We start from the raw sequence: 14,781 nt of genomic DNA, 5'->3' as shown, positions 1-14,781 counted from the left end.
ATGATCTCCTCCTGCTGCAGGTGATTCATAGGGCATCCGGGCATGCTGCCCACCTCCAACACCAGTGGGAGCAGATTTCACATCCACCCGCCAGCCTCTGCCTGGAGCATGAGAATTGGAGCATGAAGCTGGGAGGTGGCGAGGGAGAGCGGGTGCTATTAGCGCTCACAGCCCCAACTCACTGGGTCTTCCCGCTCTTTGTCCGCAGAGGCCACGGGTCTGTTTCTCCATTAGCTGCATTTATAGCCACAGTTGCCTTCAAAATTGCTCCAGTTACCCCACCAGCCTCACTTACACAACCCTCCTGTGTCTCTGCCTCTTTCTGGGTGAGTCCCACACCTTCTCCACTGACATCCTCACCAAACCTTTTAGCAGGACCCTTCGGCTGCTTTCTCTCTGACAGCCTGCAACATCTGGCCATGTCCTCTGGTGCCTGATCATCTCTGCAGCTCTGTGAGGCTTGGCTCCCTGGCTTATAGCTTGAGGATTCTTAGACTGGATGGGTACAGAGGAAGTTAGCTCTTTGGCTTTTCCCCACAAGACAGTACCCAGTGGGGTTTGATTCCTCTCTCCTCCTCTCCTTTCTCCTTGCCACTAAAAGCCCTGGACAGGATACTTGGCACCAGGAAGAATCTGCCATGTGCCCTCCAGGAGTCTCCTTTTGTATCCTCATACTCCCAGGCTGTTCTTTGTGACAGACCAGGGGCTTTGATATCCTCATTGTCGAAAGGGTTTTCTCCCTTCTGCACTCCTTGGAGACATTATAATCACTCCTACCCTCCCTCCCTTGCTCCATTCTTCTCCCAGGGAAGAAAACTGAGACTTTTCTCCTCATGTGATTTCTAGTCACGCACATAACCCAGAAGCCGACTCTGGATTACCAAAGCTTCTGTCTGAGCTGCTGCCTCCTTCCCTGTCTGCCCAGCTGGGCATTACCACAGCAGGAGCCTGGAGCAGCTCCACGGCTCCCGGCATGTGACCTCCACGTGTCCCAAAGCGTGAGGAGCAACATTAACCTTTGAGGAGATTTTCCAGAGCAAATGAGATAGTCCATGGAGTGTTATTTATGCCTTTTCTTTTCTTCTTCTTCTTTCCCCCTTTTGGAAGCATTTGGAATGGATGGAATGAAACAGAAGTCAAAGAACTGTCTACACATCCCTTCCAAGCCATAATGAAGATGGAAGCTCATTTGCCGTCCTGAGGATTGGGGTAATCAAGCATATGACAGAGCAAGATTCTGGAACATTTTTATCAGTTTGGGAGCCACAGTTCCTCCAATGCCAATTTTCTCTTCATGTCTCAGATTTCAGAGAACGGACTGACATTTCCCAGACAGACAGGCCATCCCTCTGCTCTCCCGATTCAGCTGACCACTGTGTGCTGTAGTTTCATGTGAGGGGTAGGAGTGGACACGTTCCAGCTCGCTGGGTTTGGAATGGCATCTCTCATCCCCAGAGAAGGGATTCTCTGTGGAGGCTGAGTTGGCAGGGCTCAAGCTTGCCTTGTGGTTAGCACGTAGGACATCAGAAATCATTTGAGTATTAACCTGCCAAGCTGAGGCCATCTGGGGGGTAGAGATTTATTGCTAGCAGAAGAAAGAAAAGAAGCCATTTCCTTAACTCTGCTTTGCAGGCCACTTTCATGTAAAGGGACTCCATTGTTGCCCCAATGTTCAATATCTAATTCATCAAGCCCGTGTTCCTCCCCTGCAGTTCAGACTTGTCTGCTACCAGGAGCAGGTGCCAAATCGGAGTGTGGAATTTTCCCAGCAAGCCCCAGGGTGTGTTGTTGCCAAGGCAACTGTGGTAGGGTTGAGGAATAACTAGTGAACCACAATTCCAGAAAAGGAAGAGGAGGCCACCCTTTTGGCTTGGGCTGACCCCACGTACAGGCTGTCCCCTGAGGAAAAGGTGTGGGCTACAAAGAACCCCTCCAGTGCTTAAGACCGGACAAGGCCAGACCCCGCAGAGCAGTTTCACAGATCTAGGTTAATCGGACCAGGTGAGGACAACAGAGAATGGCTGCCTGCTTGGGCCACAGCAGGCTCTGCCCAGTTGGTGTAGCAAAAAGCATTTGGTTGCTAGGGAAGTCCTGGAGTCCTGTGTTAAGTGAACAAGTTCAGCACCAAGTGAGCCGGGCTAGAGCCATGTGAGATCTGGAGCTAAAAGGGTTCCTGGGAGGAAGCAGAGCTGAGTACTACATTGGGGCAGCCCTGACAGAACCGGAAGAATTGAGCCAGTGATATCTAAGGAGTTGAGGTCAAAGGTCCAAGCCAAAGGAGTGCAAACAGAGAAGCAATTTCTTTGGGGCTGATCAATAGCAAATACATATTGGCTTTTCTTTGATAGAGCATATTTATCCTCATCCTTGTGAAGGGAACTCCACCATGGCCAACATGGCACACAGCACACTTAGACAGATGTGAGAATTGTAATCAGAGCTGCTCATGTGCCTTTATTCATTCTGGATTCCAAACTCTTAACTGCAATTCTGAGACCACATCCAAGGTCAGTGGGAATGAGTGTCATGGGTGGTGTCTGCAACAGGGATAAGGGGGTGGTGGTGGTGGTTTTGGCACAATGGCCATGATTTGCTTTTCCTGAGGTTTTCCCCTTCCTTAACTTGGGGAGTTCTTTAGAGTTCATGAAGATGACAAAATGTTTTGTTGGGGATGGTTGAACCATTGGAAATAATATTTGAAATGAGAACCACAGTTTTACATTATTTAAATATTATCTACAGCTAGTTAAGGACATGGGATGAGATGTGAAATCAAAGTTCAGGTCTTCATCACTAAAGCAATGGTGAACACCCTCTGCACCTGATTATTCTGTCCACATTGAGTTTTTATTCAGCTACTTCTATTGTGTTGTTTTTTTTTTCCTATTTATATACTTTTTTGATTCTGGTTTGAGGTCTTTACTGAAATTTCCATTGGAGCAAAATATAGATACCATGGCACTCTCTATATAACAACATTAAACATCCTTCTGACAGCAAAAGTTTGAGGTTTCCCTTTCTAACCACTTTTTTGTTGTTGTTAAGAAATTTTATTTTGAGATAAATTCAAACTTACAGGAACAGTTGCAAAAACAGTACAAACCCCATACATAGAACTCCAGCGTATCCCGATCCCCCTCCCCTGATCCCCTGATCCACCACCTTTAACATCCTGTCACACCACCATTTCTTTCTTTCCCTCCCTCTTTCCCTCCCTCCCTCCCTATCATCCATCATCTATTGCTCTGTCCTCTGAACATATGAGAGCAAGCTGCACACATCTTTGAACAAACAATATAATGCACATATACCTTTCCCATGGACAAGAACATTCTTTTATGCCATCCCATTAAGCACAGCTAAGAAGTCCAAGAAATTCAACATTGATACAAAGCTTACATTCTACATTTCTTTTTTTTTTCCCTTATGTCCCATCTGTGTCCCTTTGAGCCTCATCTCCTCCATCCTCAGATCCCATCCAGGGTCATCCTTGGCATTTAATTGTCATCTATTTAGACTTTTTTTTTTTTTCCGAATTGTGGAAACATATCTACAGCCTAAATCTTCCCATTCCACCCCCTCCCTAGCATTCCATTAGTGGGATTAATCACATTTAGAATGTAGCAATGCTATCACCTTCCCACCACCCATTTCTAGAAGTTTCCCTTCACCCTAAACAGAAACCCTACACTTATTTCTTAACTCCCCATTGCCCGTTCCCCTACTTCTCGAAACCCCTACTCTACTTTTCATCTCTGTGGTCATATTCTCTGATACTTTCTTTGTGTTTACCGTGGGGCTTAAATTTAACATCTTAAATCCATAACAATCTTGTTTTTCTTTGATACCAACTTAACTTCAATATGACACATAAACTATGTTCCTATACTCCCTCATTTCCCCACCTTTATGTAGTCCTTGTCAAAAATTACATATTTTACATTGAGTCCAAAACCACTGATTTATAATTACAGTTTATGTATTTTAGAGCCTGTAGGAAGTAAATAGTAGTATTGGTATTTATATTTACCATGTGATCTTTACTGGAAATCTTGATTTCTTCATGTAGTTTCAGTCAATTGTTCAGTGTCACTTCCTTTCAGCCTGCTCAACTCCCTTTAGCATTTCTTATAGAACTGATCTACTGGTGGTGAAGTCCCTCAGCTTTTGATTATCCGGGAATGTTTTCATCTCCTTCTCATTTTTACCCTCCAGGTGTTTGTGATTTCTCCAAGTCTCTGATGATTACTGACTTCTATTTGTATTCCATTGTGGTCAGAGAATGTGCTTTGAACAAATTATTTTTTTTTTTTTAATTTATTGAGGCTTGTTTTTATATCCCAGCATATGGTCCATTCTGGAGAAAGATCCGTGATCACTAGAGAAGAATGTGTGTCCCAGTGACCTGGGATGTAATATTCTATATATGTCTGTTAAAATTCTCTATATCTCTCTCTCCTTTCTTTGTTTCTCTGTCGGTAGGGCTCCCTTTAGTATATGAAGTAGGGAAGGTCTTTTATTAGCAAAATCTCTCAGCATTTGTTTGTCTGTGAAAAATTTAAGCTCTCCCTCAAATTTGAAGGAGAGCTTTGCTGGATAAAGTATTCTTGGTTGGAAATTTTTCTCTCTCAGAATTTTAAATATGACATGCCACTGCCATCTCGCCTCCATGGTGGCTGCTGAGTAGTCACTACTTAGTCTTATGTTGTTTCCTTTGTATGTGGTGAATTGCTTATCTCTTGCTGCTTTCAGAACTTGCTCCTTCTCTTCAGTATTTGACAGTCTGATAAGAATATGCCTTGGAGTGGGTTTATTTGGATTTATTCTATTTGGAGTTTGCTGGGCATTTATGCTTTGTGTATTTATATTGTGTAGAAGGTTTGGGAAGTTTTCCCCAACAATTTCTTTGAATACTCTTTCTAGACCTTTAGCCTACTCTTCCCCTTCTGGGACACCAATGAGTCTTACATTCGGACGTTTTATTTTATGAATCCTATCCCTGAAATCCATTTTGATTTTTTTGATTTTTTTTCCCCATTCTTTCTTTTGTTCTTTCATTTCTGTTCCATGGTCCTTGAGGAGCATGAGTTGTTGTTCAACTTCCTCTAATCTTGTATTATGAGTATCCAGAGTCTTCTCAATTTGGCCAACAGTTTCTTTTATTTCCATAGATCTTCTATTTTTTAATTTACTCTTGCAATTTCTTCTTTATGCTCTTCCAGGGTCTTCTTTATGTCCTTTATATTCTGTGCCATGCTCTTGTTGCCTGTCTGTAGTTCTTTGATTAATTGTGCCAAGTACTGTGTGTCTTCTGATCTTTTGATTTGGGTGTTTTGGTTTGGGTTCTCCATATCGTCTGGTTTTATCGTATGCTTTAAGATTTTCTGTTGTTTTTGGCCTCTTGGCATTTGCTTTACTTGATCCCTAATTTGTCAGAACTGCAGCTTGGTGGTGTACACTTTCTCTAACTAACCAGCAATGGCATCCGTGAGTCACCCGTTCCCCTCAAGTAAGTTCTCCCCAACTTTGTCTTTGTGGTGTGTGGGGGTCTGATTCTTGTGGGGTCCAATTGGTGCACCAAATCTGGGTGCTGTCCGCCCTGAATGTGGGGCATGTGTCTGGGTGGTTAGGCAGGCAGGACAGCTTTAATAATCAAACCTCCCAGGTGTTCCCGCAGATTTAAGGCTGTTGCAGGAGCCTAAGCCTTCATTTCAGTTTTCCACAGATTGTCTCTGCCGCTGAGCCACAAGTCCTTGGTATTTGCATAGGGTCCCTGGGATTTCCCAGCAGCTCCCCCTTCCCAGCTGTGCTCTTCCAGGACCTCTGCTGAAGGAGGACCGCGCCACATCACAAGTGTGCGCCGGACTCCAGGGAAGCCCTGGGTTGCCGGGCTGTGCAGGGGCACTCCCAGCCCGCTTCAAAGATGGTTGAATGGGAAGAATTAACTTCCCCCTTTTTGCACAGCTCCACCCTCCCAGCTCTGGGACAATCAGCCGTGGGTGCATTAAAGGGCACTGTCCACTGCCAATATTGTGGTGTGCGTGCAGTACTGCGGGAAAGACTCCCTATCACACTGGGTTTCTTGGCGCGGCTCTGGGCTGTGGGTCCGGCCCTGGGCAGGAGCATCCCCCGTCCGCTGGGGAGATGGCTGCAAAGAATGCAGTTTTCTTCTCCTTTTGGCTCCCCTCTGCTCCCTTGGTCTCGAGACAATCAGCAGCAGGTGTCAGAAGGGGTATCCTCCACACCAGACACCAAGGCGTTAGCCCAGCCTGCTCCCACCAAAGCGTGGCTCTCCCCGTCTTATCTGCAGCTGCTCCCAGGCTTTTTTTTTTTTTTTAAAGAACTAGTCTGTCTCCAAACGCCAGCCCACCATTTCCCCACACCGCAGTGTGGCCACAGGACTTTCTGCCAGCTCACTCACTCGTTTCCGAATGCAGGCTCCTGGTTTCATCAAATGCATGTTCCCTGTGGATTTAGCAGACCTTGTCTGGCTGGTGCTACGCTGGAAGTGGTGTATTGGGTCACTTTCTGGTTTTTATCTAGCATTTTTCATGGAGGTGTTTTTTTGCCCTGTCTCACCCTGCTGCCATCTTAGGTTCTCTCTCTAACCACTTTTGAGTAAGCTTTACAAGGATGTTGTTCTTATCAATGGCCTTTTTAAGGAGGTGGAACAAAATTTTTTCTTCCTCCTCTTTAAAGAGACAGAGCTTGAATGTCTAGTATTCATATGGGATCAATAACCATATAGTTTGGGGTGGTCAACTATATTTATTGAGTAGTCAGGTGGCATATACTGTGCTAGTGCTTTCCTACATATTATGTCATTAAATCCTCAGAACAACCCAGAAAGGAGTCTTCATTACCATTTTTATGTATGTGTATAGTAAAGTTCAGAGAGATTAAATAACATTACAGAGCTAGTAAGTGATAGAACTGATATTTAAACCTAGGTCTGTTTCCAAAGTCCACGGTGCTTCTGGACTCTTATTCTCTTGGTGGGGGCTCTTTTGAATTATTTATTTTCTTCAAGTGCTTCATGTTATAGCTTTGCAGCTTGAACTATTAACAGTATTCATGATCATGTAAATAAACAGACTAATCAATTTAGAAATGAGCTTGATATTCTCATTTCCCAGTAATTATTATTATTTAGTATGGTATCTATAACTTAAATATGGGAACTATTCCAATCAAAAATTTTATTCTGGGGTAGATTATTCTGCAAAGTTAATGGTACTCAATACAAAGCAAAAAATACAACATGAGGAGACCTGCTCGGTTCCTCCTCTTCCACTTGGGAGATTTTAGAAGTTCTTGGATATCCATTAACATCATAATTCTTGCCTAGGAATTAGGTTCATTTTTCGGCTATCATCTCCTTTGTATTTTCACCTGCTCATTCTCCTTTGTGTACGGCATGGAGATTTCTTGACTCTGGTGTATGTGAATGAAAGATCTCAGAGGTAGATGTAAATATGGGGGCAAATAAATTATTGACCCAAGCCTGAACTTAATGTAAAGAAAACTTCAAGTCCAGACTTGTTCACTGGCAATCTGGCTGTTGCTAAGAGAAAAGAGGCAGCATTTGGGTCTAAAAACAGAGAAAATCAGAGGCGCTCTAGAAAGTATCTTTAGAGAATATAAACACTTGAACTAAAAAACAAACAAACAAACAAAGCAATCAAAGGACTTCAGCACAGGTGTGGTTTTTATCACTTAATTCTACTGAGAATCCAGATTTGAGATGAAAGAGAAAGAGCTGGGAGATCTGACTGTTTGCACAGATAGTCTTGATAAACTGGATTCAGATTTGGGGCAGACTGGCTTAAGAAGCTGGAATACTGGGTTCTTGGCCATGGGTGGTTCACATTTCATAAAAGCAGAAAAGAACGTATCTGGCTAGAGGTTAGACTGACAGAATAAGAGGCTTTAAACTCAATGTAGTTGGAGAGGGATGAAAACAGTCAGATAAATCTGGGAAAACAATTACCATGGAGGGTGGCAGTTAGAAACATGCAAGGAAGAAACAGAATGAGGAATGGCATGGTGAGTTGTAAGTGGAGCAGGAACAGTCTTCAGTATCAGTGTACAGAGCACAGGGAACTCACCGGAGGAGCTGGAGATGATGATGAGGGTATTTGGTCCTCTGTCCCTGGGGTTTGAGGAAATGTCAAAGCAAGTATATATCTTTGGTGGGGGATAAAGCAAGACACCAGGAGGCAGAGGCAAGAACAGATTGTGAAACTGATCCCAGAGTGGTTGGCAGTGACTGGGTTTAAGAAGTAGGCTGTGACCTTCTCCAGGTTTCTAGGGGATCATTCTCACTGAAAACTGACTAAAGTATAAGTGTGTGTGTGTGGGGGGGGGGGTAAGGGAAGGATGGGAGGGGATGAGTGGAGGGTGACTTGTTTAGAAGACCTACAGCTGAGCCCTAAACACATCATTGGTTTTAATTTCACACATACCATGGAATTTAAGAATGGGGTGAAGGGATAACGTTTTGACTCATTCCTTAACAAATGAGAATTGGGTGCCTTCTCTATTTGGGTGATGGAGATACAGCACTGAATGAGAGAGAGGAGCCCTTCATTGACGAGCTTACTAAAAAATGGGAGGGGGGAAATCAAAATATAAACCAGAAAGCAATTAAATAACTAAGAACACCTCAGATGATGATCTGTGTTACAAAAAAAAAAACAAAAAAACAAAATAAAAAAGAGTGATAAAATAGACTAACAGTAAAGTGCGGGGGGTGGGCACTCAACCTAAAATGGGGAAGGGTCAGGAAACGGTTAACTGAAGATTTACCATGTGAACTGATTCCTGAATGATGAGATAGCTCCATAACGTGAAGGGATGGGGGGCAGGATGGCCCAGGTAAGGGGAACGACTCTACCTGTCAAGTTTCAAACAGAAAAGTAAGCCAGGGTAACTGCAGCATGGTGAGAGAAAGGTGGCAAGAAATAAGGTTGGGAAGATAGAGATCACCATATCATGTAGTTATTTCAAAGTAATGCTGAAGAACGTGAATATTTTTCTAAGTGCAAAGGAAAGTCATTAGAAGATTTTAAACAATTAAGAGACTTGAATATAACTTATGCTTTAAAAAAATTACTTAATTGTCCATTGAATGGATCATGCAAGTAGGAGAGTTGAAACAGGATTAGGTGATTGTGAACTTCCAAGAGGTTGCTGATAGTGGCAAGAGGAACTGGGATGGCGGGAGTAGTGATGGAGAGAACAGGCAGATTTTGGAATACCGACCCTCCGTTTGTTCATATGGCTTTGTCTTTCACCTCATCTAGTTCTCTGCTTAAATACCACATTCTCGGAGGCGGGGCAAGATGGCGGATTGGTGAGCTGTATGTTTTAGTTATTCCTCCAGGAAAGTAGGTAGAAAGCCAGGAACTGCATGGACTGGACACCGCAGAGCAATTTGACTTTGGGCATACTTCATACAACACTCATGAACACATCGAACTGCTGAGATCAGCGAAATCTGTAAGTTTTTGTAGCCAGGGGACCCGCGCCCCTCCCTGCCAGGCTCAGTCCCGTGGGAGGAGGGGCCGTCAGCGCTGGGAAGAAGGGAGAACTGCAGTGGCAGCCCTTATCGGAAACTCATTCTACTGATCCAAACTTCAACCACAGATAGACTGAGACCAGACACCAGAGAATCTGAGAGCAGCCAGCCCAGCAGAGAGGAGACAGGCATAGCAAAATCAGCAAGAAAAACTCCAAAATAAAAGCGGAGGATTTTTGGAGTTCTGGTGAACATAGAAAGGGGAAGGGCAGAGCTCAGGCTCTGAGGCTCATATGCAAATCCCGAAGAAAAACTGATCTCTCTGCCCTCTGGATCTTTCCTTAATAGCCCTAAATGCTTTGTCTCTTAGCATTTCAATAACCCATTAGATCTGCAAGGAGGGCTTTTTTTTTTTTTTTTATCTTTTTTTTTTCTGTTTCTAAAACAATTACTCTAAGAAGCCCAATACAGAAAGCCTCAAAGACTTGCAATTTGGGCAGGTCAAGACAACAGCAGAACTAAGAGTAAGAGAGCTCTGAGACAAAAGGCAATAATCCAGTGGCTGAAAAAATTCACTAAACACCACAACTTCCCAAGAAAAGGGGGGTGTCCACTCACACCCATCATCCTGGTGGACAGGAAACACTCCTGCCCGTCGCCAGCCCCATAGCCCAGAGCTGCCCCAGACAACCCAGTGTGACGGAAGTGCTTCAAATAACATGCACACACTACAAAACTGTGCGTGGACATTAGCCTTCCCTGCACCCTCAGCTGGGTGTCCCAGAGTTGGGAAGGTGGAGCAGTGTGAATTAACAAAGCCCCATTCAGCCATCATTTCAGCAGACTGGGAGCCTCCCTACACAGTCCAGCAGCCCAGAACCACCCTGGGTGGACAGCACTCACCTGTGACATAGCACAGTCATCCCTCAACAGAGGACCAGGGGGTGCACGGCCTGGAAGAGGGACCCACTTGCAAGTCTCAGGAGCCATACGCCAATACCAAGGACTTGTGGTTCAATGGCAGAGACAAACTGTGGAAGGACTGAACTGAAGGATTAGACTAGTTCAGCAAATGCCAAGAGGCCATAAACAACAGAAAATTATAAAGCATATGAAAAAACCAGACGATATGGATAACCCAAGCCCAAGCACCCAAATCAAAAGATCAGAAGAGACACAGTCCCTAGAGCAACTAATCAAAGAACTAAAGATGAACAATGAGACCATAGTACGGGATACAAAGGATATCAGAAAGACCCTAGAAGAGCATAAAGAAGACATTGCAAGACTAAATAAAAAAATAGATGACTTATGGAACTCAAAGAAACTGTTGACCAAATTAAAAAGATTCTGGATACTCATAGTACAAGACTAGAGGAAGTTGAACAATGAATCAGTGACCTAGAAGATGACAGAATGGAAATGAAAGCACAAAAGAAAGAATGGGGAACAAAATCGAAAAAATCGAAATGGACCTCAGGGATATGATAGATAATATAAAACGTCCAAATATAAAACTCATTGGTGTTCCAAAAGGGGAAGAAAAGGGTAAAGGTCTAGGAAGAGTATTCAAGGAAATTGTTGGGTAAAACTTCCCAAATCTTCTCAACACCATAAATACACAAATCATAAATGCCCAGCGAACTCCAAATAGAATATATCCAAATAAACCCACTCCGAGACATATTCTGATCACACTGTCAAATACTGAAGAGAAGGAGCAAGTTCTGAAAGCAGCAAGAGAAAAGCAATTCACCACATACAAAGGAAACAACATAAGACTAAGTAGTGACTACTCAGCGGCCACCATGGAGGTGAGAAGGCAGTGGCACGACATATTTAAAATTCTGAGAGAGAAAAATTTCCAACCAAGAATACTTTATCCAGCAAAGCTCTCCTTCAAATTTGAGGGAGAGCTTAAATTTTTCACAGACAAACAAATGCTGAGAGAATTTACTAACAAAAGACCTGCCCTACTGGAGATACTAAAGGGAGCCCTACAGACAGAGAAACAAAGAAAGGACAGAGAGACCTGGAGAAAGGTTCAGTACTAAAGAGATTCGGTATGGGTACAATAAAGGATATTAATAGAGAGAGGGGAAAAATATATATGACAAACATAAACCAAAGGTTAGGATGGCTGATTCAATTAACGCCTTCACAGTTATAACGTTGAATGTAAATGGATTAAACTCCCCAATTAAAAGATACAGATTCACAGAATGGATTTAAAAAAATGAACCATCAATATGTTGCATACAAGATGTAGAGGGCGATTAAGGTAGCATGCATGAAGTCCACCTTCAGCTATGCCGGAGATGTGCTACATGGCCGCCAGGGCTGATACAACAATAGCTTAAGTTACCCTCAGCCTTCTTTACGGAAGTAGTTCGTGCCAAAAGTGCTAGTTCGTGCCAAAAATGCTAACCCTACATCTGCCATCCGCCCTAGCAACAGCAGCCACCAATCCTAGACCGCCACGAGCCCTTGCTAGCCACTTCCCCTTCTCCTAGAGTATATATGCTCTGCCTCTTCAATAAAGTTTTGCAGCTTGATCAGAAACCTGTCTTGCTGTCGTTCTCCGTGTCTCTTGTCCCATACCATTCCTCCCTCACGGGATTTGGAGCCTCCGTTGATCGTCCCGCGGGCCGGGACAAACTGGCGCCCAACGTGGGGCTCGGAGTTCTGTGAGAGACGGAACGCCGCACTCAAGGAGAGAGCTCTCACACTCACCGCACCCGGGATCGCTGCGAGGAAGCGCGCTCGCGAGACAGATCCGTTCACCAATCGATCAGTGCCGGCGAAAGGAAGAAATGGAAAGAAGAAAAGAAAGCAACAAAAGGTAAGCCCCCATCCCCAACATGGGACAAGCAATCTCCCAACATGAATTATATATTAGTCAGGTCAAACAATCGCTCAAGGCACGAGGAACTAGAGTTAAGAAAAAAGATCTCACGCGCTTTTTTGATTTTTTGTTAAAAACCTGCCCTTGGTTCCCTCAAGAAGGTACTATAGACCACCAATGCTGGCTAAGAGTTGGCGACTGTTTAAAAGATTATTCCCGGACCTTTGGTCCTGAAAAGGTCCCGGTTACTGCCTTTTCTTATTGGAATCTAATTAATGAAATCTTAAGAGTCCATTCTTTAGCTCCAGACATTCAAAACCTCTGCAAAAAAGGAGAGGAAGCTTTAAGAGAGCACTCTCGTCCCACTTCAGCATGCAGCTCAGTAATTATTAACATACCTGAAACCCCCCTAAACAAAAACCCCAACAGGGATAGGCCAAATACCCCAACCAGTCAAGCTAGTCTATCGCCCGATCAGCACAGTATCGAACCAGAGGCTAAAATTTCTCCCTCTTTGGAGGAACCGGAGGCTAAAATCTCTCCCTCTTTGGAGATCAACTCCCTTCTTCCATTTCGGCCACCCCCTTACGCACCCGATTTTCCAAAACCATATTCTCATTTTTATCCAGTCACGTCCTTACCTCAGTTTCGCGCTTTGGAAGAGGCCACAGAAAACCTCCAGCTACATGCCGATAACTTTAGAGAAACTTTTAATCAAGAGCGGCTGCGAGCCGCCAATTTGCTCGCCGACCTCTGGTCGGCAACTCAAAGCGTTGCAGCCCTTGTGCTTCCAGAAAACGCCCACTCATCACGTCCCCATTGCAAAGTCTCGGCTTTTCCGGTTACGCGTAGTCAGACCCAAGACCCTCAAAATGGCGCCGCTGGCTCCCAAAACGGCGCCGCCGGCTCCCAAAATGGTGATTCTAGTAGCGAAATCGAGGAAGAGGAACAATCAAATCCCCCTAGTTCTAATGAAGAAGAGCAGGAAGAAGCTAGTACTACCTCAACAGTTAAATATAAAAAACTCAGTTTAAAATATTTAGAAAAATTAAAAAAGGCAGTGAGTGATTATGGCGCTACCGCCCCCTTCACGCTCACCCTATTGGAGAGCCTCAGCGAAAAAGAACTCACTCCTAACGATTGGTCCCAATTAGCCAAAGGTGCTCTGTCCGGCGGCGATTTCCTGTTATGGAAATCCGATCATGAAGAGCATTGTAAAAAATATGCCACCCGTAATGCCCGTAAGACCACCTCTAAAACTTGGACGTTAAACAAATTTTTAGGTCAAAGCCCCTACCATCAAAATAACAAACAAGCTCAATTCCCCCCAGGTCTCCTAGCACAAATACAAACGGCCGCGCTTAGAGCATGGAAAAAACTTCCGCAAAAGGGCGCCGCCACTGCCTCTCTCGCTAAATTAAGACAGGGGCCCGATGAACCATATACCGATTTCCTTAGCCGCCTGCAAAACATGGCTGAGTGTCTATTTGGGGCCAGCGAAAGCGAGAGTGATTTCATTAAACACCTGGCCTATGAAAATGCTAACGCTGCCTGCCAAGCAGCAATCCGCCCCTTTCGTAACACCAATCTTAATAATTACATAAAGCTCTGTTCTGGCATCGGGCCCACTCAAACTCTTGGAATAGCCATTGGCGCCGCCCTTCAAAATTTTGCAGCGCAGCATAAAAATTTTACGGCACAAGCAAAGCCTCCAACGTGCTATAACTGCAAACAACCTGGCCATTTTTCAAAAAATTGCCCCGTGCCACAAACCAGTTCCTCCTTGCCCATTACTAATAAACCCCCATTGCCGCCCTCTATTTGTCCCCGCTGTAGAAAGGGGTTCCATTGGGCATCTGAATGCCACTCTAACGCAGACATTAATGGCCAACCCCTTAAGCCTAAGCCCCAGGGAAACTTCCAATGGGGCTGGCCCCAGGCCCCAACCAGAACAAACCCAGGGGCAATACGATTTGTTCAGCCATCCCCAGTCGCAGTACCTGCGCTCCCAACTATAAACCACGCTGCTATATCTCAAACTTATGGAGAGCAACAGCAGAAAGCGCAGGGATGGACCTCTGTACCGCCTCCGAATCAATATTAACCCCAGAAAACAGTCCTCTCCTCATACCAATGGGAGTTTATGGACCACTGCCCCCAAATACCTTTGGCCTCATCTTAGGAAAAGCCAGTACCACCCTTCACGGGATTCAAATCACCCCAGGTGTGCTGGATAATGATTTTAAGGGTGAAATAAAAATAATCGCAGCCACCTCAAGCAACATTGTCTCTATTCCTCCCAGCACCCGAATAGCACAGCTTGTAATCCTCCCCCTTCAACACATTAACTCAAACTTCAAAAAAACCCAGCGCCCCACAGAGGGCCCTGGATCTTCCGATATTTTTTGGGCACAGC

This window comes from Choloepus didactylus, chromosome 8, assembly GCF_015220235.1.
Source record: "Choloepus didactylus isolate mChoDid1 chromosome 8, mChoDid1.pri, whole genome shotgun sequence".
Lineage (NCBI taxonomy): Eukaryota > Metazoa > Chordata > Mammalia > Pilosa > Megalonychidae > Choloepus > Choloepus didactylus.
Note: the sequence above shows the minus strand (reverse complement) of the source record.